This window comes from Bicyclus anynana, chromosome 24, assembly GCF_947172395.1.
Source record: "Bicyclus anynana chromosome 24, ilBicAnyn1.1, whole genome shotgun sequence".
Lineage (NCBI taxonomy): Eukaryota > Metazoa > Arthropoda > Insecta > Lepidoptera > Nymphalidae > Bicyclus > Bicyclus anynana.
In genome coordinates this window covers 2,554,108-2,578,547 of record NC_069106.1, presented here as the reverse complement: position 1 = coordinate 2,578,547, position 24,440 = coordinate 2,554,108, and the positions used below count along the sequence as shown (strand labels likewise).

General features: G+C 36.3%; 1 protein-coding gene across 6 annotated transcripts in view; it reads right to left on the bottom strand.

Annotated features, from left to right (window-relative positions):
* LOC112046247 (mushroom body large-type Kenyon cell-specific protein 1) overlaps positions 1–22,505 on the bottom strand; it is a 280,699-nt gene extending 258,194 nt beyond the window's left edge. For 3 of the 6 annotated variants that reach the window (XM_052889126.1, XM_052889127.1, XM_052889130.1), the window contains exon 1: positions 21,569–22,501. The gene's annotated coding sequence lies outside the window, so the exon portion shown is untranslated. Of the gene's footprint in view, positions 1–21,568 lie in introns of all 6 variants that reach the window. The other 3 variants (XM_052889128.1, XM_052889131.1, XM_052889129.1) reach the window with 3 other exon arrangements.
* Between the last annotated feature and the right edge of the window lie 1,935 nt (positions 22,506–24,440).

Here is a 24,440-nt window from a genome sequence, read left to right as displayed (position 1 = left end):
GCTACAATATATATTTTTTTTAATTTTCAAATAGTTCCATGACAAAATTAACTTTAGAGCACCTAGTAGATACCCTTGCAAAGCTATTACTTTACTTGTACGCACTAGAACTGTTTTTGGCGCCTATTCTACTATGCCCAGGCTATGTAAATTATATAACGCACTTAGTCGGTCTATAGATATCCACAAAGACTCACCAAGGACATATCGCAAGTTAGTTTTGCTAGATTTGCTAAACTAATTTTTCTTTTTGTTTTTACCAATTCCATTTTATTTTTTGTATTATATAGTATATTCAAATAGTAGTTGTAAAATGTTTCCTTTTCTTGTTATAAAAGTATTTTTTTTTCTTATGTAAACTGATTTAATGTAATCGTCAATTTATTTTAATATTACGGAAATGTGCATGCCGTGTCTACCTTCATTTGATTGTGCAGAGCCTTGTGTTTGTGTTTTTTTTTAGATTGTATTTGTGTAAATGCTGCGACAGTCACTGGTGGACCAAATAAATAAATAAATAAATGACATTAGCTACAAAATTCAGGCTTCCTTTTATGAGATCAAATCTGGGATACCCAAAGCTGATTAGGTATATGTTATTTACTTACTAAGTTATGTTAATTCTTTTATCATGGTTGTAGAAAACATGTATGACACTGCACCAAAGTAGCCATTGTAGCAATCGTGCTGTCTGTTGTGCAATTAAAAAAAAATCACTAGTGCTACAATGGCTCTCATTACATGACAGTAGCATAAATAACTATTGGTTGTTAGAAGATATATTTGTATTTAATTACGTTCCTATCCCTTTTTAACATTGCTTGATGTTTGTTTAGAGACGCTTCGCACGTCTCGATACGTCACGCGTCAAACGTCACCTTAATAGCTCCACGGAAGATCAGCGCGGTGTCCTCACGGACACTGCAATATGCTGAGTGGAGATCCTTTTAGGATCACATCACGCTAGTTGCGATGTATTTTAATTATTGTTTTTTTTCTCTCTTTCCTTTGTATGATGAATAAACTTTTCTTTCTTTTTCTTTCTATATTTTTGGTAGTATTTTGTTTGCTGTCGGTACTTTTTGCACGAGTAGGACGTTGGTGGATTGTGTTTCGTCGCTGGAAGCCGCGTTCGACGCTTTTGAAGTGTTATTGATACGGCAGTGCGCTGCCACTGTTTTAATGTTTCAAAATGTAGACCAACTTTTTAACTGACTCACTCTGACATTGTTTGGAAGCTTGAAATGTACGTTTATGGTTTTTGAAGTGATATCTTCTTATGGGAGGCTAAACGTAACGTAACGCGTTACGGCGCCACTCTGTCTGGCTCTCTTTTTCACACGCATAAACGGCACCAGGATTATTTTATCACTTTTGTCGAGTGTGCCGAAACGTATTTTTTTATAGTAACCTAATGTGCGTATTGCCAGTGATGACCTATGGCTTTTTTTTTTAATTTACAAGTTAGCCCTTGAGTACAATCTCACCTGATGGTAAGTGATGATGATGAATGTAAATTCACACCTCTTTCGGTTTCTACACGACATCGTATCGGAACGCTTAATCGCTTGACGGTACGTCTTTGTCGGTAGAGCCGAACTACTACTAACTAGCCACGGCCGAAGGCTCCCAGCAGCCAGACCTGGACCAATTAAGAAAACCTCAATCTGCCCTGCCGGGGATCAAACCTAGGATCAGTTCCGAGACTTGGTCTCTAACTATGTGCCTCATAAGAAGGCTCAAAGTCACACAGCGGGCAATGGAACGAACGATTTGTAAAAGAACCAAAGTCACTGACATAGCATAACTAGTCTCGAAGATGAAGTGGCAATGGGCGAGGCAAATAATAGTTTGAAGACCCAATGGACGTTGGGGTGCAAAAGTTCTGGACCCCGCATTGGAAAGTGCGGTTTTGATTGACCCCCCACCAGATGGACTGACGACATCAAGCGAGTCGCAGGGATTTGCTGGATGCAGGTGGCTCAGGATCGTGATGTTTGGAAGTCCCTAAAAAGGATATGTCTTGCAGTGGATGTCCAACGGCTGATATGATGATGATGATGATGAACCTGATGAATAACAGGTTCTTCATAGATGCAAAAATATACTGCCTTCTCTAGGGAGTCATTACGCAGTTAAGTACCTATAGTCAGATGCTACCGTTTCGGGATATCGTGCTTATAAGCTGAGCATAGATTTTAGGTATCATCGGTTACTTAGGAGCGTGGCGGAAGGGCATCATCCCGCAGGTCTTGCTGTTCGTCTGGGCTTATCTTTGGAACGGTTGAACCGATTTTTACGGGACTTTCACTGTAAGATAGAGTATGTTGTGGAGCAAAATAAGGGCCAATTTTTATCACGAAAATGAAATCGAAATCGAGAACGAAGTCTCGGGCTTTCGCTAGTCATTAATATGTATCGTGAAAAAAAAAACAAATACTGATATAATTTAACAACAGGCTAGTCAATACATTGTATTGTAGCGCTTGTGACGAGCGGCGAAGGAAATTAAACTGTCTAGCTTTTCAACAACTCTACTTTCTATTATTTTTAAAACAAAAGGATTTAAATAATCGTATTTAAAAAAAATAACGCACTGATGTTTTTTTTTAATTAAATAGTGTTGTTTGAAAATTTGAAATTCCCTACAAAAGGCCTTTTTCCTGCAGTGGACGTTCATCGGCTGATATGATGATGATGATGATGATATGACTGACGCCTGTGACTTTGTTTTTAACCGCGAAACTAAGTGACTGGCTACTAGGGCCAGTCATCATCATCATCACTATCAATCCAGTTTCGGCTCACTGCTCAGCTCGAGTCTCCTCTCAGAACGAAAAGCGTTAGGCCAATAGTCCACCACGCTGGCCCAATGCGGATTGGCAGACTTCCACACACGCAGATAATCATTATCAACCCATATTCGGCTCACTGCTGAGTTCGAGTCTCCTCTCAGAATGAGAATTAGGCCAATAATTTACCACACTGGCCCAATGCGGATTGCCAAACTTCACACACGTAGAGAATTAAGAAAACTTTCTGGTATGCAGGTTTCCTCACGATGTTATTCCGTTACCGTTTTAGACACGTGATATTTAATTTCTTAAAATGCACACAACTGAAAAATTGGAGGTGCATGCCCCTGATCAGATTTGAACACCCACCCTCCAGAATTGGAGGCAGAGGTCGTATCCACACACACATATTAGGGCTTGTAGGGCCATTGGAGTAGCTAAAATCAGAACACTTTTTGCGATGATTTTTGCAGTCACGTGACATGTCTAATAGTATAACATCTTTGGTGAATTTTGCAGTCACGTGACATGTCTAATAGTATAAATCTTTGGCTACCGTACCTACTAACATATGGTAGGAGAATGGACTGAAGAACTTCCAGCCTTTATAAAATGAGGTGTCTGGCTATAGAAGGCTCTCGGTCTAAATGAAAATGTAGTCATTTCACCGAAACGGTTGAAATCGCTTTAGATTCAAACAATAGGTCGAGTGTCCTTCCCCGGAATGGCGCGGAAATTTTTGTTATCTTTTCGTGTTCCCCGAACGGATTTTAAATTGAGAACACAAATGTTGGGCCAGTAAAATGCTGCTTCTTAACTGGACATATTTGATTATCGATAGGGTAGTTGACTCATATCAAATTTAATATAAACAATATTAATTTCGAATAGTACATAAGAGTCCGAAATACATAGATATTAATTAATTTAAAAATCATGGATTTTTTCAAATTTTTTAAACGTCAAAAACGTTGTCGTCCATTTTGTGACGTCACAATGTAACATGATGTACTAAACGTCCAACTAATTGTTAACTAATATTTTTTTTTCTAGTTGTACTATTTAAGACCATTTAAAAAAAGTGTCAACTGGCCTATTGTAAAAGTATATTTTCAAGCTTTGTATATATTATGGCAAGCTTATAAATGGTCATATTATGTATTGATATCTGAAAATGTTAAACGGTTGACGCTTACTGATCTTACGCAGCTTAATGTAACATGTTACAAGGCGAACCCTCGAGCAGTCAGTGAAAGATGCGAGAAAAGAATCGCTTATCGCTACAAATTTTCTTATTTGCCCTGTATTTTAGAAAACATGTTACAAATGAAATTTACTTACATGATTTTTTTACACTTAATGTATTTTAATGAAACTGTTAATTGACACTTAACTTGAAAACAGAAATTAGTCAAGTATTCAAGTTAAACAACGTAAACAAAATCACAAACTATCCTACAAAAATATCATAAGTTTAATAGATTTATATCGCCTCCTTCTAATAAGACATCTACCTAATTAAATAATCTATACTAATATTATAAAGCTGAAGAGTTTGTTCCTTTGTTTGTTTGATTGAACGCGCTAATCTCAGGAACTAGTGGTCTGATTTAAAAAATTCTTTCTGTGTTAGATAGCCCATTTATCGAGGAAGGCTATAGACTTTATATTATCCCCGTATTGTTACGGGAACGAGAACCACGCGGGTGAAACCGCGCGGCGTCAGCTAGTAATTATTATAAAGTGTTTAGACAGTATGAAAGTACAGTTGCCGGTTTAATCTTCACTAAATCGTGTAATATGCGCGAAGGAAGCCCCTGAGCGTACAAACTGCACTCCAACATGTATGTCTTCAGATTATTACGTTAACTGAACCGTTGACATGATTGCTGCACTTTTTTGTCATTCTGTATACATTTTTACAGGACTCCCAAAAAGAGGAAACAGTTTATTCATGATAAGTCTATTTTAATGGCTCACTATAGGGTAGGTATGGACTCCCTTTTTCGACCCAACAGGCTTTTCCAATACCAAACAATGCGTAAACCCGCAAAAAAGAGAGATATTGAAAAACGAAATAAGGTTTCATAGCGTTTTTATTATCGAAAAAGAGCATAAAAGTAAAAACCATAATTTGATGCCTGTTATTCAACAAAATGTTGATGTTTTTATTCAATCATTTTCTATATCAAAGTCTAATTCTGACTCAAAGACTGAGTTATCAAAAAATGTCTAATAAATCGGCAAAGTTTATTTCCCTAATATAAAAAGGGAACATCTATGCTCGTTATCAATCCATATTCGGCTTATTGCTGAGCTTGAGTCTCCTCTCAGAATGAGAGGGGTTAGGCCAATAGTCCACCACGCTGACCCAATGCGGATTGGCAGACTTCACACACTCAGAGAATCAAGAAAATTCTCTGGTGTGCAGGTTTCCTCACGATGTTTTCCTTCACCGTTTGAGACACGTGATATTTAATTTATTAAAAGTCACACAACTGAAAAGTTGAGGTGCATGCCCAAACCGGATTCGGACCCACATCTTTCGGAAACGGAGGCGGAGGTCATATTCACTGAGCTTTCACGGCTCAACATCTATACTCAGCATTGTGCAATTGTGCATATTTGCTTAAATATAATTATATTTATTCAATTAAATATAATGCATCATGATTTATGATTGTCGAATCCAGTTTTGGTTCATCGCGTTATAATCTCGCGTTAATCGCGTTATGTTTTTCTTTACCTTAGGTACTCTAACAAATATCTACTTAATCATTTGATTGAAAATATACCTAACATCTTAATAGCTATTAGTATGTCAAATTACCCAATTGCTTTATAAAAATGCTGATTTAACGCAAAAACTCACGTTCAAGTATACCTGTCATTTAGAATTGTTTATGTTAATAATAGTAAAATGTTACTTTAAATTAGAACTAAAACACTTTTCTGCTTAAACGAAGTAAATTTGGCTTATTATTGCAATGTAAGCATAATATATATGAGGTTAACTGCTTCCCTAAGATAGGTATATTTATCTAAAAACTTAGAAAATGTTATATTACAAATTATTAGCTAGTGAATTAGGTAGGTACCTATTAAAGTCTATAACGTGTTTAGTGAACGCACAGGTCGACCAAAAAATAATCTGTACAAACAAAAAAAAAATTAACTTCTAAATCTGGCGTTTGGTAGTTGGTAGTGCTGTGGTTCTCAGGGTTCGATTTTACAATTTCTAGATATTTGCTGAGGTCTGGTCTAATAGTAGTAAGCCCGCTTCCACCGTAGACTACATCATCACTTTACATCAGGTGTGATCGCAATCAAGGACTGACTTGTCAAGGAAAAAAAATTGTTTGATTGCCTATTTTGATCAAACGAATTAAATAATATTGAAAGCTAGGGTCTAACTAGGATCAGACGTTTCGCGTCGAAATTTCCAATAAGAAGAAGAAGAAGGTTTCTGTGTTTCCTAACAGATTGTACACCTTCAAGGCAAGAATGAATAGGCATTTTTTAGGCAAGCGCGTCCAAACTTGATCTCATCATTGCTTTCCACCAGGCATGATTGTAGTCAAGCGCAAGTCTATTAAGAATAAAAAAAAGACGAATTAAATAACCTTTTCGTTTCCCGAAAAAGTACCCTGTTAATTTTTTGCCAAGCAGCATTGCTGTCTGCAGTTTATAAATAAACAGTTAATTTGCAGGCGCATAAAGCAAATTTCGATTTGGGTTTCAAATTTCGATTGTCAATTGCAGGGGAAAAAATTTTAAGTAATTTTCACAGTATACGAGTTTACAAGGTGATGCTCCGACATAAGCAATGGTGATACCACTTAATATCAAGTGAGCCATCTGTTTGTTAAACAAAAAAAGTTGAGAGTAGTAGTATCTATAATTATTTCTGAAGCTAACTACAGACTAAATTATTGTTTTGACCTGTCTCAAAATATTTTTGAAACGTTTTAATTTATACTTTTTTTTCATCTACATGACAGCACTTCCCTACAACTTTCACAGTAATTTTATATTTCCTAATGACCAATATTATAGGTATCTAGTAGTTACAACGAGCGGGGCTTTAACCTTGTCATTTCTACCATTTCTACCATAATAATTGTTTTTTTGTTAAAATGATTAGAATATCTTTTATTACTTCATGTATGAAGGAATTGATATCACACATCATAGGTATATTTGGCCGTAAGAGAACTAAAGTGCAGCATTTTAGCTGCCCAGTTTCGCGTTGCCAACATAATTGCTAGTGATAAACGTGCATTGTTTTACGATACCTAAAAACGGTTCGATTTTTGAAATTCATGTTCGCTTAACGGAAAATAGAAAAAAAAGGTCTATGGCGAAAAAAGAATCGCCATGAATGACGTATACATAATAATTTATTAAAATAATATAGAACGAGAGTCTATAGCCAGACATACCTACCTCATTTTATGAAGGTTGCAACCTGCTGCAACTTTGTAAGTCCATGCTCGTAAGTAAGTAATTCTACGATTGTTTATGGAATTTGGATCGTGATGACTTTGGAAGGTAGCAGTTTTCAAGGGTCCAGATCCTCAGTAGCCCAAATATAAAATGTATTTTCTGAAATTCTCCATGGAATGTCATAAGGAAACATATCTACAGTCAGATGCAACTACTGTTTAATAAAAATGCATTTTCCTAAAATATATAAGAGATTGTGGTCGATAATATGGGTTACTAGCTGACGCCGCGCGGTTTCACCCGCGTGGTTCCGGTTCCCGGAAGAATACGGACAAATTATAGCCTTTCTCGGTAAATGGGCTATCTAACACTGAAAATATTTTTCAAATCGGACCAGCAGTTCCTGAGATTAGCGCGTTCATGTTTTATTGAACGCGCAACGCAGCGAACGAACAAACAAACAAACAAACTCTTCAGCTTTTTATTATTAGTATAGATATAAAGGATAATCGCATCCTTAAATTAGCAAACTCTATTAAAGTCTAACTTATCCTAATAAATGTATCTACAAATCATGCCCACGTGGAATGGTGGCAAAAATACTGGTGCATATTCGGGTCAGGCTTATCCTTTGCGCAAATTTGCCCAGTCGAGGCAACTAGCCGTGGTGAAATGATTCGGTAAAATTTAACTAACTTGAGAATCACTTAACGTCGGGTTAGCAGTCAAGTAAAAAACAATATTGCCAGGGAGAATTATCTAATAAGCACCTACGTAAATCAATTCTAGAAACAACTTAACTACCGCGTATAAACGAAATTAATGTCGGCAAAAAGTGCGAACTGTAACGCATTATTGAACGGTAAAAAGCGTGCACAACCGTGGGAACGCGCATTGCTAAATAAGCTTAGATTCACTATACTTATACCTTTTTGTAACGATTATTTTTTTAATAATGAGCTTTTGAGCCCTTTTGTAACGATGTTTTACCGTAACCCATAGAGTATCCAGAGTGAGTCTTTTCAAACTGCGTGCTGAAGCCGGTGAAAGCCATAAAAAAACAAAAGTCACGCGTCTCCTTGACAGTCGCAAATAATGAAAAAAAATTATAGGTTGTTAATAAAGACCAAAATAGTGAATAGGCTGGGCTTCATTTGGACCATCTAGATGTAGTCCAAATTCCAAGTTCAGTAGTTTCAATTTCTTTTAATATTTAAATCCATAGAAATTGCCTGTACTGTAGCACTTCAATATCACAAATTTTCAAGTGCCACAGTACGGGCAATTCCGTTATTTTCATTTTAACACAAAATTACTGAACCGATTTTTATAAAAAAATATTTTTTTTTTTTAATCTTTACAAGTTAGCCCTTGACTACAATCTCACCTGATGGTAAGTGATGATACAATCTAAGATGGAAGCGGGCTAAGTTGTTAGGAGGAGGATGAAATCCACACCCCTTTCGGTTTCTACACGACATCGTACCGGAACGCTAAATCGCTTGGCGGTACGTCTTTGTCGGTAGGGTGGTAACTAGCCACGGCCAAAGCCTCCCACCAGCCAAATAGGACCAATCTGGAAGTGTACTCTTTCAAACAAAAAAAGAATTTATAAAATTGGTTAAGAAATTACGAAGTAATGAAGTAACAAACATTAAAAAAAACATAGGTAGGTACGCCTAGAATTGTGAACGTCCTCCTTTTTTTTGAAGTCAGTAATGAGAAATTAAGCAATAATCATCCAAATAACTCAAATAAAACCTACGCAAGTATCTACTCTACCTAGGTAGATACTCGTAGTTATATTACTTATATGTCCATCTAGTTCCGTAATTTGAGCGGCAAGAAAAGTCATCACCCGATGTCCAAGATGGCCGCTTCTTTTTTGTCTATGCTAACGGCCGAGCAAATGTTTTAGAACCAGTTTCTTTGCGTTTCATACACTTAACCTTGTCATTAGACTCTGCTAGTCATTTTTGAAATTCGAACGACGGCGCCATATGTAATTACAGTACCGATGCAATTTATACCTTATCCTTTGGTTGTAGAGTTGGTAATCGTTTGTAGATTTATGGTGTTTCTATCGTTTTTGTCTTGTCTATGTATTTTTCGTCACAGCACTACATTCCCCTTCCATAGATAGAAAATGGTGGTGATGTGACGCGAAAGTAAGTGAGGTATGCTCGATTATTTTTCATTTATCTAACTACCAGTTATGGTTGGTAATAATTTGTTTTTTTTACGTGAAATTACAAACAAATTCTTGTACTATTTTTGCTGTTAATGTCATGAAAGTAGATTATAAGGGAAGTATTTTTATTAAGTAGAAGGCGCATTAATTAATATTATAAGCCTTAATTCTTCGCATATTAGGTATATTAAGTGTCGAGGAATCTAGTTTATACATAGGTATGTATAAACAATACGTTATGTACCTATCGTACGTATGGTATTGGAACAAGTTTATTTATTTAGGACTAGGAGTGAAAAACATGAAGTTTACAAAAACTGAATAAACGGCAGATTAATGATTCAAATAGCTAGCTGTAATATCAAATTGAATGGCCCGATTTTGTACCATCACTTTCCTTTCACTATGGGAGATTTAAATAGGTACATACGTACCTACCTACCTACTTAAATTTTGCAGCAATTCTGCACAATTTATTTTTACTATTACTATTATTACAATGATGTAAAGTTTGTTGTATTGTACAGAATAACCACTGGATCTACTGAAATTAAGAACATTTTCAGGTACCTAGGTAGGTTTCCTCACGACGTTTTTCTCTCACCGTTTGAGAATATTTAATTTATGCCGGTCAGATTCGAACCTACGCCCTCGGAATCAAAGGTCCACTGGGCTATCACAGCACACAGCACACATTTATTTTAAAGTTAGATTATGACCCTGTATGTTGCTGCTCAAATACATTTAGGGCTATCATATAAATGTCCAGTCTGTCACATTGAACCGCAACATATCGATTTCAATCAAGATTAAAACGGTCGCGTGACTTCTAAATATTTAGTGTGCCCCTGTGTTCAAACTCGGGCAAAACCTGCACTGGCATTTCCTACCCTACAACCCAACCCAAACACCTTTTTAGTTGTAGTAGTCTTTGTTTCCCCTATATCCCCTTACTAGCTGACGCCGCGCGGTTTCACCCACTTAGTTTCCGTTTCCGTAGGAGTACGGTATAATATATAGCCTATAGCCTTCCTCGATAAATGGGCTATCTAACACTGAAAGAATTTTTCAAATCGGTTTAGTAGTTCCTGAGATTAGCGCGTTCAATCAAACAAACAAGCAAATAAACTCTTCAGCTTTGTAATATTAGTATAGATATATATCCCTATATATCAGTGGCGAAGGATGGAATTTAGATGAAGGTAAGGCATCCCAAAGAAAAGGAAATTTATACAGCGTTAATCTCATATCTTTAGATACAGTACAAGAATGGATATGTATGGTGTTTTTTAATGTAACCCGATGTGAATCGGCTTGCATGAACTCCTCGCCGCAGCTATATATCCTTCCTATATATCCCCTTGGTAATATGACGGAAATGTCCCTTGAAAGTTGAAACGGACCTATTAGATATTATCAACCCATATTCGGTTCACTGCTGAGTGAGGTGGGGTTAGGCCAATAGTCCACCACGCTGGCCCAATGTGGATTGGCAGACTTCATACACGCAGAGAATTAAGAAAACTCTCAGGTATGCAGGTTTCTTCACGATGTTTTTCCTTCACCGTTTGAGACTGAACTGAAAATTAGAGGTGCATACCCCGGACCGGATTCGAACCTACGCCCTCCGGAATCGGGAGCCGAGGTCATATCTATCAAAGCTCACGGACATTATGGGTAAGGGTAATATCGGCTTATCCTTAATAGACTATCCTTTATCGACTTAGACAAAGATATAGTAGAGTTTAAAGTATTGAAACAATATTAAGTTGGGTAAACAATTAGCCATCATTCGCACGAGAGTTTTATAACTGACGTTAAATAAGCGTTCAAATACAGTATGAAGTTAAATGTCTTTATCCATCGCCCAAAACTGAAAATGCAACACTGCTCGAATAAAAGCATCGTGTTTTAAAAAACGTTCTCGTGTGAACAATTGTACATAATATACTACTTGGAAATGCATTTTTTTGTATTTGAACGCTTTTTTAACGTCTGTTAAAAAAACTCTTGTGCTAAACTTTCAATCGCACGAGAGCTTTTTAACCTTTAAACCTTCATTTAACTTCATACTATATTTGAATGCTTTTTTAACGTCCGTTAAAAAAACTCTCGTGCGAATGAAAGCTTAATGAATTTCTAAACGGCCGAATGCCTGAGGTCAGTATATATGGAAAACCGTCTATACCTAATACATCTATATTTCTATATTTTGCATGTTAAATGGTACTAAAAAGTAAGATCGGAATCCAAATTGAAATTCATCTATTTCAAGTAGGCTTAGTTTAAAAGCACTTTTGAAAAGTATTTTGTAAAGACTACCACCGGTTCAGAAGGTAGGTTCTACTGAGAAGAGCCGGCTCTTATAAAAAACTTAATAGTTGCTCTATAACCTCAAAAGTTGCTCTTTTATTAAAATCGTCATAATTCACAACAATTTTATGAGATACCAAACTCTAATTTTTGGTATATTTAATCAATGCACATTGCACAGATATTAGAAATATATTATTTTTCATATTGATATAATTAAATATACCAACAATAATATAATCTATAGATAATAGATAATAATTATTCTCTAAGGATAGGTACGATTAAATATACCAACAATAATATAATGCATAGATAATAGATAATTATTATTTCTCTATGGATAGCTACGACTACTATGTCAAAATTTGTTACAGGATATCCCTATCTGAAAGATAATTCCTTATTTAAACGCTCCAAACGTCTCCACCAAGTCGTTTATGTCGCGTAATAGGTTGTATAATAGTGCGAACACGAGGGGAGAGACATCAATCTATCAGTTATCTATGCAATTGCCGAACTCACACGAACGCGATACGGAAATAGCCGAACGAATGCAATATGGCGGCGCAAGCGTCACGGTTTTGAGGTTAAGGTTTAGTGTTACGCACCCACCACTATTTTACTGTATGTTTAACCTTTACGGCAATAAAAATAAAGTTTATTTTCGGTTATTTCGGTTGTTTATTTAATGTTGTTGTGTTTTGCTAGTCTACTAGACCCTTATAGCCTTGGAATAAGGTTCAGTTTAAATTGAAGAGGTTAAAATAGTGTTGGTTAGTTATAAATGGCGCAAAGACATTTGTCATTTTCTTACTCGAGTAGTAAAGGGTCTTGATCTTTACATTGAATTTGCGCTATCGCATAGTATTAATAAACGAAGTTTAAGACGAAATAGAATGGCGGTTTGGTTATTTGGCTAAAAGTTAAGTCCAGATAAGTTTAACATAACTAGACTTAACTTTTGTAGTCGTGATAGCCCAGTGGATATGACCTCTGCCTCCGATTCCGGAGGGTGTGGGTTTGAATCTGGTCCGAGGCATGCACCTCCAACTTTTCAGTTGTGTGCATTTTAAGAAATTAAATATCACGTGTCTCAAACGGTGAAGGGAACACATCGTGAGGAAACCTGCAAACCAGAGAATTTTCTTAATTCTCTACGTGTGTGAAGTCTGCCATTATCTGCCGCATTGGGCCAGCGTGGTGATCTATTGGCCTATTAGGCCCTCTCATTCTAAGAGGAGACTCGAGCTCAGCAGTGAGCCGTATATGGGTTGATAATGATGACATTGGAGCAGCATCTTTTATAAAACGAATACTGACAGTCTTAATTGTAATAGACATTCCTTACAAGTAGGTTTTCACGATAAAAGTCAATTAGACTTCAAAAGAAGAACAATTCCCTACTCCTACCCTGCCCATACCCCTACCCTACCTCTACCCTACCTCGGTGTAATGATTTTTAGCTTCACTGCGAAAAGTTACATATAAAAATTATTTCATTCCCTCGTGTTTGGGGGCTTTTAAAAACAAAAATGCACTGTTTTTTGCATACCAATTTTTAGCTTTCTACCTTGGACATTGAGAAATGCTCCATACAAACTTCCACCCCCCATTTCAAAAAAGTGGGGGTCTAAAAAAGACAAAAAGTAGCCTATGTTACTCTCCATCCTTTTACCTATCATCACTTAAAAAATCGCGTTAATTTGTCGCTCCGTTTTGCTGTGAAAGACGGACAAACAAACACACACTTTCACATTTATAATATTAGTATGGATAGTTTAGTATTTAAGGCATGGACTTTGAACTCTAATCTAGGTTCTTCCCATAGTGTTTATGCTAGAGCTCAAAACAAAACCCAAATCATTTGGATGACGTGTGCAAACAATGAGTAATTCGACCTCGATATTTGTGCATTGTTACCATTGCATAGTAGGTAACCTATAGCTAGGGTGACCATGATATTGGACAACTTACTGTTCAATTCAGGACTGAACGGGCAACTTTTAGACAAACGCGTTCTGTAAGCATCGCGTGATCGCAGCCAATTGCAAGCCTATTTAGTTTTAACGGATGCTCGCGACTTCATCAAATTTGACAAATCCCGCTGGAACTTTAGACCTCCTTAATCGGGCCCTGTCGCAAAATCTGTTTTTAGCAGACTTTTCGGTAATATAAACTACCTCCTTGCCATTTTTTTTTATATTTCGTGACGTAGCGTTACAATCTAAGATGATATTACAAATTGTAACATATTTTGTAATTTTTAAGAGTCCTGATGAGTTCATGTTCAACTTTTCTCGCTCTATTTTCCGAAATGTTGGTAGAGTTAACACAGATTTGGACTTTACTTTCAAAAATGTTGCTTATTACTTATAGCAATAAGGCCGCCATTGCATACTAATTCTTAGTGTTATTATTGATTTTTCATTTATTTTTGTATTATTGTGTGCAATAAAGTATTTCTAATTCTTATTCTTCTTCTATTTTACAACATTAATTAAAAAAAATGATTCTTAATTTTTACCTACTGTCCTGTTTTATTTTATATTCCTTGTGGTTACACTAGGTATACCAAAAACTTCCGTGACAGAGTCCAATAGAGAATTTAAAAAAAACACAAAAAAGCGCCAAAGTGACACGAATGTGCCCGAATCGCTAACGATAATGCCCGGCGTGCATGGTAGCCGAATTGTTTTTCCATGAATAATTGCTATTCTACCTGTGTACGACCTACCTAAACCTATACCTAAGTTACCTTATTACTTACCCTTAGAATAGTGACGAAATTGAAATTCGTAACGGTTTTAGACGATCTTTTAAAAAAAAATTACGAGTATTTCTTTACTAATTTTATTAAAAGGTAAGAATTTTGTTTGAGTATTGAGTGGTCTATACATACCTAAGTTACCTAATTACTTATCCTAAGAATAGTGATGAAATTGAAATTTGTAACGGTTTTAGACGATCTTTTAAAAAAATTACGAGTAGGTATTTCTTTACTAATTTTATTAAAAGGTAAGATTTTTTTTTTTGTGTAGTGATCTACACCTAAGTTATCTTATTACTTATTCCTAGAATAGTGATGAAATTGCAATTCGTAACGGTTTTAGACGATCTTTTAAAAATAAATTTACGAGTTATTCTTTACTAATTTTATTAAAAGGTAAGATTTGTGTTTGTGTAGTGATCTATACCTAAGTTACCTTATTACTAAATTACACTCTAAGAATAGTGGCGAAATTGAATTTCCTAACGGTTTTAAACGATCTTGTAAAAAAAATACGAGTATTTCTTTACTAATTTTATTAAAAGGTAAGAATTTTGTTAGTGAGTGATCTATACGTACCTAAGTTATTACTTATTACTTACCCTTAGAATAGTGGCGAAATTGAATTTCCTAACGGTTTTAAACGATCTTGTAAAAAAAATACGAGTATTTCTTGACTAATTTTATTAAATGGTAAGATTTTTGCTTATGTAGAGATAGTGAGTGATCTATACGTACCTAAGTTACCATAATACGTACCTCCTCTTAGAATAGTGTCGAAATTAAAATTCGTAACGATCTTACTTTCTTTTAAAAACAAATGTTACGAGCTTTTCTTTACTAATTTTATTAAAAGGTAAGATTTTTTTTGTGTAGTGATCTATACCTAAGTTATCTTATTACTTACCCTTAGAATAGTGACAAAATTGAAATTCGTAACGGTTTTAAACGATCTTGTAAAAAAAGTTACGACTACTTGCTCATTTTATTAAGAGGTGAGATTTTTGCTTGTATAGTGAGTGATCTATACATACCAAAGCTACCATAATACTAAGTTACACCCTTAGAATAGTGACAAAATTGAAATCCGTAACGGTTTTAGACGATCTTTTTAAAAAAATTAACGAGTTTTTCTTTACTCCTTTTTGCTCGTGTATTGAGTGATCTACATGTACCTAAGTTAACTTTTTACTTACCCTTAGAAAGTAACGAAATTGAAATTCGTAACAGTTTGAGACGATCTTTTAAAAAAAAATTACGAGTTTTTCTTTACTAATTTCATTAAAAGAAAATATTTTTATTTATGTAGTGATCTATAGGTACCTAAGTTATCTTATTACTTACCCTTAGAATAGTGATGAACTTGAAATTTGTACAAACAATGTTTTTTTTTTATTTTTTACAAGTAAGCCCTTGACTACAATCTCACCTGATGGTAAGTGATGATGCAATCTTAGATGGAATCGGGCTAAATTAAAAAAAATATTTTTCATCAATAGAAAGCTATTATCCCATATTGTCAGCTAGTAACATAGGGTATATTTTATCCCCATATTCTCATTGGAATGGGGAAATACGAGAGTGAAACCGTGGGGTTCTGCTAGTTAAAAATAAACAAAAAGAAAGTCAAGCACAGTACATTTCAAAGTGCATTGACCAGTTTGTCAGTTGATACTGCATACTAACATAAATAATGGATGCCAGTAATTGGCTTAAAGTAGTTTAGTGCAGCGTTCTATTTTAACTTGACGGCAACGTTATACTGCTACTTTACTGTCGGGGACTGTAGTTCGATTTCCGGTTGTGTATTTTTTTAACTGTTTCGTTTGTCCCCGTGGATAGCAGCGGTTTTGGAAAATTAAGTAGGTAGGTACCTACCGAGTTCTGGGTATATTATTTTCTGATTTTCTTTCTGTTATTTATATGGTTGGAAATTAATGAAATGAAATACTACCTACATTATGACACTTTCTATAAGAGCTCTTTAGGCCATAAATCCTGGTCATAATCCTAATAAAATATTAGGTAACTTAGTTATCATAAATATTAATAATTTTAGTGTTAAGTTATAAATTGAACAGTTTCCTTTTAATTTATATAATTTTTTTAATATTTTTTTCGTTGTATTTATTTATTGTCTTGTTCTTCTTTTTAAATTAACTCAAACTTATGTTACAAATTAAACAGTTTCCTTTTGAATTTATATTTTTTTTTTTCGTTGTACCGATTTGTGTCTTCTCTTTAAATTAACGCAAACTTAGGTAACTTTATTTAATTTTGCATTTTTTATTTTTTATTTTTTTTTCGTTGTACCGATTTGTGTCTTGTTCTTCTCTTTAAATTAACGCAAACTTAGGTAACTTTATTTAATTTTGCATTTTTTATTTTTTATTTTTTTTTCGTTGTACCGATTTGTGTCTTGTTCTTCTCTTTAAATTAACGCAAACTTAGGTAACTTTATTTTATTTTGCAACTAGGTATGTACGAATTTTAAATGTTAGTACGAGCTATCCTTTGTCCATGATATGGCTACCTAATATTAACCTAAAAAAACCTGGATCAATTAAGAAAACCTCAATCAGCCCAGCCGGGGACCGAACCCAGGCCCTCCGTCTTGTAAATCCATACCACTGTGCCAGAGGAGAAGGAGAGGCCGTCAATACTTAAGCACTTTTGAAGTTTACCATATTATAGTGTTCCTCGTCATCAACCCATATTCGGCTCACTGCTGAGCTCGAGTCTCCTCTCAGAATGAGAGGGGTTAGGCCAATAGTCCACCACGCTGGTCCAATGCGGATTGGCAGACTTCACACACGCAGAGAATGAAGATAATTCTCTGGTATGCAGGTTTCCTCACGATGTTTTCCTTCACCGATTGAGACACGTGATATTTACACTCTTAAAACGCACACAACTGAAAAGTCGGAGGTGCATGCCCCGGACTGGATTCGAATCCACACCCTACGGAATCGGAGGCAGAGGTCATATCCACTGGGCTATCACGGCTCGTTATAGTGTTCCTAGGAAAACGGAATGTCCACAAAAGGCAATTTCGTTAAGTAAAACAAAGGAGTCGTTTGACAGGGCATCCTTGTATCGATTGCGTTTGAATTGGTAGCTATGAAATATTAAAAACACGTTTGGACATTTTTGCCGCGGCCGGTCGATATTTTCGTTGCTTGTCTGACTAAATAATATTAGTACTAGTGCACGCCCGCGACTTCGTCCGCGTGGAATTCAATTTTTCACCGGACCCGGACCGGATTCGAACCCACACCCTCTGGAATCGGAGGTAGAGGTCATATCCACTGGGCAATCACTGTTCATCAGAAGGGATGTACCTAATACTATATACCTACTCGTAGCTTAGATCCAGCACGCTACTCCAATGGGTGTGGTGGGTTTATGGTTATAATGATTGTCTCTTTAATGATTATCACTATAATAAACAATGCTAGTCGATCGGTCAGTGCGGCGTGCAATAATTGTTGATATTACTGTTCCACATGACGATAATTTGGTTAAAGTCGAAAAGGAAAAAGTATCAAATACTTGGACCTTGCTCACGTGCTTACCGCTTGTGGAATGTTGAGTCAACTATTATTGTACCGATAGTTGTTTCAGTCAATGGTCTTATAGCGAAAAGCTTCGACCAACATCTTACGAAGCTTTCACTTAACTGTTGGATCAAGAGTCGGATACAAAAAGCAGTGATTCTTGAGACGGCGCGTATTGTGAGGTCCCTCGCTCTGGAGCCCTGACCACCAATTGCTTGGGCACTCAAATGACCCGCAGCGGGAGGGTTGATTTTTATAAGTTGAATAGTTAGCGACCAAGTCTCAGAACCATAGGTTCTTGGTCACTAACTATGGGCCTCACACGAAGGCTCTGTTACGACAGAACGACTCTGTTAAGAAGAACTCCTAACATAGCTCTGAACGGGCTATGTTAGGAGTATCTCTGCGTGATCTAATCAGAAATGAGGAGATCCGCAGAAGAACCAAAGTCACCGACATAGCTCAACGAGTTGCGAAGCTAAAGTGGCAATGGTGAATATAGTTCGAAAAGCCGATGGACGTTGGGGTCCCAAAGAGCTGGAATGGCGATCCCACTCTAGAAAGCGCAGTGTTCGACCCGTCACCAGGTGGACTGACGACATCAAGCGAGTCGCAGGGATTCGCTGGATGCAGGTGGCTCAGTATCGTGATGTTTGAAAGTCCCTACAAAAGGCCTATGTCCTGAAGTGGACGTCCATCGGCTGGTATGATTTTTTTGTTTTTAAACGCGCTAAAGATGGAATTCAAACACCTTTAAAAGTTCTAAAAAATGTCTGTAACAGCTTAGGACTTCTATTTAAAACTAACTGACGCCGCGCGGTTTCACCCGCGTAGTTCACGTTCCCGTAGAAGTACGGGGATAATATATAGCCTATAGCCTTCCTCGATGAATGGGCTATCTAACACTGAAATAATTTTTCAAATCGGAACGGTAGTTCCTGAGTTTAGCGCGTTCAAACAAACAAACTCTATTTTATAATATTAAGTATAGATTTACTTTTATCAATGGTTTCTACACAAAATCACGGGCGATCGCTAGTCTTACCTACACGTGGACGAAACCTCATGTGTGTGTGACCAATGGTAAACACAAAATGTAGGTAACAATAGATAAGGGGCTGTTTATTCACATAATATTACGTAAACATCAATACCCACTAGCTGAATGTTGCTTCAACGCAATTGTGCACTGCTAGGCTATTCCGTAAATATATTTTTACTAGCCGACGCCCGCGACTTCGTCCGCGTGAAACCCTACCCCTATCCCTACCCCTACCCTACTCCTACCTACCCCTACCCTACTTTTCTTGTTGGTTTTTTACACCTTGTGTCCGGAAAACCTAAATATCTTACGGAACCCTATTTTTTTTCAAAATAAAATTTAGCCTATGTTACTTGTGGATAATGTAGCTTTCGAATGGTGAAAGAATTTTTAAAGTCGGTCCAGTAGTTTTTGAGCCTATTCATTACAAACAAACAAACATACAAACAAAGATTTTCTCTTTATAATATTAGTATAGATAACTCGCTAGTGCGACTTTCGAATTTATCTCTATCTCTCTCTGTTTAACACGATACTATAGAATGAGAAAGATAGCGTCGAATTCTAAACTCGCTCTAGCGAGTTATACGAAACATCATTAGAGAATAGCCGTGCTGCTTACGAATAAATAAAAAAAAATACAAAACATCAATGAATGAAATTGAATAAGAGCTGTCATAGCCACATATGCTTCATTAATCGACTTAAAAAAGAGGAGGTTCTCAATTCGATGCGTGTTTTTTTTTTAATTTTTAATGTTCGTTATCTGATAACTTCGTCATTTCTTAAAGGATTACGATGTTATTTTTCACTTTTTAGTTTATTTTGTGATTTTGTAGTCGTTTTTTTGTTAGTCGGTTGATTTTTTTTGTTAATATTTTTATTTTTTTTACTCTACTCGGACCAAGGCGCGTTTGGAATCCTCGTAACTTTTAAAGTTTTCAACTAATTAATATCACGAATTATTAGGTACCTGACGTTTTCAAAAGTGCTTGTAAATTAAGTCTTCGAAATAAATGTATTTAGACTTTGACTTTGACCTACAAAAGTTGAAAGTGTGTCGGCCTATGCTTCTACCATGTAGGCATCTACTTTAATTATGGTGTTTGGACTGTCGCTTTAGAAGGTTTTACGGCTCCAGCCACTTAACCATCCAAGTGAAAAGTGTTTGTTTTTTTTTCAATATTTTCTTCGGCATAATGTGAGAAATTGTGACCTTTGTGACCAATAGGTATTATTAGCTTAGTATTAGCAAAATACGATAAATAAAATTAAAAAAAACATTAAGTATCTAGTGAAAGAAGTCTGTCAAGGGGACACAAGAATCCCTTTCATCATCATCATTATCATCCTCTCAGAATGACAGTAACACAATACTCCACCACGCTGGCCCAATGCGGATTGGCAGACTTCACACACGCAGAGAATTAAGAAAATACTCAGGTATGCAGGTGTCATCACGATGACCGTTTGAGACACGTGATATTTAATTTCTTAAAATGCACACAACTGAATAGTTGGAGGTGCATGCCCTTCCATGCCATGCCCCATGCCCCATGAGTGATGAGAAAAAAGAAAAAAAAGAGAGAAAAGAAATGAGAGAAAGATAAGAGAAAATATCAAAAAAACTAAGTTTGGTAAGACATTTTCTGTAGGGTGGTGACTAAATGGCCGATGGCTACCATCAAAACAACCAAGAATCAATTTAAAAAATACAAAATCCATAATTGACCCGAGTTGGGAACAGAACCCAAGACTAATTATTGAAAACTGCACCAAAATTGAAATCGTCAACAATTTTCGAAAACTACAACCAATTAAAACAACTATAGATTTTAATCTAGTTGTAGGTAATTTGAACTGTAACGTCAAAATTCAAATTACCATCTAGATTAAAAATATAGTGCACAAGCGCTTTTAATAGGAAAACAGACGAATTCATAAATTCTTTGAATTAAAGTCATGTTGAAATCCTTACCCAGTAGGAAATAAACATCTAATTCAATTAAACAACAGTACCTATATAACGTGTAATGTATATAGTAGTAATAACCTTAGAAGACGTATACAACAACACACACATAACTACTGCAAACTCTTTACATACCAACAAAAACGGAAAATCAACTTTAAGTACATTCTAAAATACCTCGAAAGTTTTAATAAACATTCCATTCTTTATTTAAAAACTCATATTATAGAGAACAAGTAATAATAAAGCAATAAGGTTGATATTCGCTTGATTATAAAACCTAGCGGTTTACATGTGAGAACTTCGTTGCACTAATAGCAAATAGCAATGCAATTCACTTGCTGCTAACTTCGTTCCATACACCAATGCAATCAACTATCAAGTTCATAGATTAAGATTGGCGTGCCAACATAAATTACCCACACTAACTGTATGTAATTAAAAAATAACTTTTAAACCGACTAAATATGGAAACGCCTTACCTTGTCAACTTTACGCTGCAGTCCATAAGCACTCAAATCTGTCGGGTTACACTCCAGAAAATAGACATTTAATACAAGTTCACTAACACTTTAAAAATAGTTATACTATTCGGTCTAATTTTCTAAATTATTTTTGCACTGTTACATCACAATATCAGTTAGTTTTTTTGTACGTAAGGCACTCTTATAAAATCACAATTACATTGAGCAAGAAAGTTTTCACTTGAAAAAGTTTTATTTCAAATCATATACGATACAGCGTTCGATTTTCAAATTCACCGAATAAAAAGTTCGGGGATTTCTTTCGTGTTCACCGATGTGTTCCATTCGGTGGTTTTTTCGTCGGTTTTCGTCGATTTTCGTCGAATTTCGTCGCGTATTCAACGAGTGGCGCATGCGAGGACAGCTCGCGCGCAACTGAAGATTGTCGTAGGTTATGTTTGGAAAAAACCGTACACCCAATTTTCCGGCGTGCAACTACGGTTCCACATCAAAAACTGAACGTCGAGTTTTTTTTTTATCGCACACAAAGAGGTTATTGTTTTGACAGCTCCATGTTTATACCACGCGTATAACAGTATCTGATATAACAAACACAGAGGGCGCCACACCGTTAAATGGATGCATTTAAAAAAAAATTACGTAGCCAAACAAACTAGCAACGCGCGTAAACACAATGAAATTACTAAAGCCACTTTTCATTATTTTATTTCGCTATGCACCGACGGACTACGTCACCGAAATAGCGGGCGGTCGGCCATCTCTTTCGCACCCGCCCGCTTCCCGCTTCAATAGTTCCAATTTCGAAAATGACGAAAATGAACCAGAGATGTGCAGTTTTTTTTTATTTGATAGTGTTGTTTATAACGCGATCGTGCTCACTATAACAGAACTGCAGTGGGACTGGCGTAAGTGAGGCTATGACATTCACAGACTCAAAACTCAAGTTCAGTCGGATGCGACGTCAATAAACTGGCCGGTGTACGCTACGATTGTGGCGCGAATGTTATATTATCGCTCACATCTATTAGTTTATAGACATTGTTAAGTAGGTGTATGAGTGATGTGATTCATTCAAACAGGAGCCGAGAGTTGCAATTAGCACATTTTTTTGCGAGACAGGCAAAGGTTGACTGCTATAATGCCTAATGAAAAGCAACGTTAGAGCAAGTCTGGGCCTTTCTTATCTCGGTATCAACATCACATTTTAGAAAATTAAAATATAACCTTTTTCAGGAGCCGTGATTTATGATTAGCTCATTTTTTTTGCGAGACAGGCAAAGGTTAGTGACTATAATGCCTAACGGAAGGCAATTGAGAATATATTGGCTATTCGGCTCTCATATTTTCACCTTTTCAGAAAATTTATTTTTATGTTTATTTAAAAGTATATGAGTTGATAGTTTTGCATAAGTTTATTTTCGCAGATCATCACTTATGTTGACAGAAACTGAGACTTGTGATTAGGTCTTTTGTTACACATGTCTCGAAAGGATAAGGCAGCGTTTTTAACGAAAAATCCCAAAAGGCTTGACTTTTTCCGACCCTGCTAACAATTATCATTTTATTTCACCCAATTACACAGAACCTTGACAAATTAAATATCTATACCTTCCTCAAAAATCACTCTATCTATTGGTAAAAACAGCATGAAATCCAGCATTGCTTTTCCCTACGACCTGTAGGTAACCTAGACATAATTATAACTACTATTATTAGATATTAATAATAACGAACGGGATCGAAGGCTTAACTTGCTCTCCGAGGCATAGGAATGTAACCTCTTCCTCCATGTGTCGTAGTCCCCATGCGTCAAGGTCGTGACCACCTCCATCTCTGATCTTAGGGACTCATTAAGGTGATGTGCCATTGATCCAGGTCTGGCTGGTGGGAGACCTCAGCCGTGGCTAGTTACCACCCTGCCGACAAAGACGTACCGCCAAGCAATTTAACGTTCCGGTACGATGTCGTGTAGAAACCGCAAGGGGTGTCACCAGTCGAGGCAATTAGCCGCGTTGAAATGATTCGGAGATTTTTTTGGCACTGCGACTCCATGGCCCAAGGGTCTCCACGACAAAAAAAAAGTGTAACTCTCAGTCAGAGAGGCATACTTGTGCCACTTACCTTTAGGTATACCTACCTATTAAAGTTGATAAATCGGCTTGTTTTCGGAAACCCAACAATAATTCGAAGTAATTTACGCACGTAATCAATTAAATTTGACCAATATTGTTAGCAAAATTAATTTGCATTGTCATCATTTGGTTCACATAATAGAATAGTGAACATTAAGTTGTCTGACGACATATCTGGCACAGTTGGTAATGCAATTTTCAATAGAGAAGACCGATTTCAATTCGATTCGATTCCCAACTCGTGTTAATTTAGAATTTTATATTTTCTGAATCTAGTCTGGTAGCATTGGTAAAGCCAAGCGATTTAGCGGTACGGCTTGTCATCATCATTAGCAAACCGATTTTGGCTCACTATTGAGCACGAGTCTTCCGAGTAGAGAATTAAGAAAATTCTCAGGTATGCAAGTTTCCTCAGAATGTTTTTCCTTTACCGTTTGAGACACGTGATATTTAATTTCTTCAAATGCACATACAAAAGTTGGAGGTGCATGCCCCGCACCGGATTGGAATCTACGCTCTTCGAATCGAATGCAGAGGTCATATCCACTGGGCTATTACGGCTTGTACTAATATTTATTCTTTGGTTCTGGTGATGCCGTGTAGATACCATCAGAGGTATGGGCTTAATAAACATGTACCTACCTCTTCCAAGTTAGTCCGCTTCCATCTAAGACTGCATCGTCACTTACCATCAGGTGAGATCACAAGCAAGGGCTAGCTTGCCATTGAATATAAAA